The sequence below is a fragment of the Myotis davidii genome, unplaced genomic scaffold (genome assembly GCF_000327345.1).
Source record: "Myotis davidii unplaced genomic scaffold, ASM32734v1 scaffold997, whole genome shotgun sequence".
Taxonomy (NCBI): domain Eukaryota; kingdom Metazoa; phylum Chordata; class Mammalia; order Chiroptera; family Vespertilionidae; genus Myotis; species Myotis davidii.
Window position 1 is genome coordinate 354,687 of NW_006288449.1, and position 1,585 is coordinate 356,271.

The 1,585-nt window shown below is 43.5% G+C and overlaps 2 long non-coding RNA genes across 2 annotated transcripts in view; one reads left to right on the plus strand and one right to left on the minus strand.

The window, feature by feature from the left end:
• The window catches only part of LOC107182581, a 21,426-nt gene that overhangs the window by 939 nt on the left and 18,902 nt on the right, over nucleotides 1–1,585 (minus strand). The gene's annotated exons all lie outside the window — the stretch shown is intronic.
• Nucleotides 1–1,585, plus strand: part of LOC107182580 — a 10,919-nt gene that overhangs the window by 916 nt on the left and 8,418 nt on the right. The gene's annotated exons all lie outside the window — the stretch shown is intronic.

Genomic DNA, 1,585 nt, shown 5'->3' on the forward strand with positions numbered 1-1,585 from the left:
CTGTGGGGTGACTGGCAAGGTTATTGGGGGGGCCCCTGCTGGCACCCACCTTGGCTGACCTGGGGCCTGCAGGCTGAGGGCAGCTTCTGTGTTGAGGGTCTGACCTCAGTGGTCAGTGCTCATCTTAGTGACTGGTCGTTCCACCAGTGTTCTGCTGTTCAGTTGATATGCATATTAGGCTTTTATTATATAGGATTGTGTGGTAGTAGCACTTAAGCTGCTTCCAAAGATTATTTAGTAAGAAAGAGTATGCCTGATAATTCTGATAATGCCAGACTTTTCTGATCCCTTCAAGTCCCTTCCCCTATTCCTGCCCCCCACTCTCAACTTTCATTCTTGAAGACTCCAATATCTTCTTCTCTGCGAAGTCTTCTCAAATGCCATCATGTGAATTTCACTACTCCTTGCTGGGTTTTCCCACTGAACCTTGTAAGCACCTCTATTAAAACATTCAGTGGTGCCCTGACTGGTTTGGCTCAGTGGATAGAGCGTCGGCCTCCGGACTCAAGGGTCCTGGGTTCGATTCCAGTCAAGGGCATGTTCCTTGGTTGCGGGCACATCCCCAGTGGGGGATGTGCAGGAGGCAGCTGAGCAATGTTTCTCTCTCATCGATGTTTCTAACTCTCTATCCCTCTCCCTTCCTCTCTGTAAAAAAATCAATAAAATATATTTAAAAACAAACATTCAATGGTGTCCTGGCTGGCATGACTCAGTGGTTAGAGCATTGGCCCACACACCAAAGGGTTTCAGGTTCGATCCCCAGCCAGGTCAGGGTGCTTGTGAGAGTCAATCTCTCTCTCTCTCTCCTCTCTCTCTCCCCCCTCCCCTTCCTTCCTTCAACTTGTTCTAAAAATCAATACAAAAAATATCCTTGGGTGAGGATTAACAGAAAAATAAAAACAAATAAATAAACAAACAAACACCAGTAGAGCACAGGTGTGGACCAATCAGTCTGGAAAACAGCTGTGAATAACACTGGTGTGATGGGACTAAAAAAGAGCCCTCGGCCTATGAGCTCTTTAAGGGCAGGACACTTGGTACATTTGACTTCATATTTTTAGCACCTTGCATAGTACTTGGCATGTAATTAATTGATCAGTAAACATTTTATGAGTGAATAAATGAGACCTCAAGAAAAGTTATACATTAATTCCAAGGTAAGTCCTGACATCTTAGCATGACTTCAGGATTGCCTAGTACCATTTAACCTTAGACATTAGTCTAACTTGAGGCAAATGTGTTGTCCTTCATATTAGATGATGCTCATGACACACTCCATAAGACCTATGCATTGCATTGTCCCCACAGGCAAATTGTCCTGAGCCATCTGCTCTCTCTCTCTCCCCTTCCCTGCTGTATATTTGATGAAAAATAACACTGGTGTGATGGGACTAAAAAAGAGTCCTCGGTCTATGAGCTCTTTAAGGGCACTTGGTACATTTGACTTCATATTTATAGCACCTTGCACAGTACTTGGCATGTAATTAATTAATCAGTAAACATTTTATGAGTGAATAAATGAGACCTCAAGAAAAGTTATACATTAATTCAAAGGTAATTCCTGACCTCTTAGCATGACTTCAGG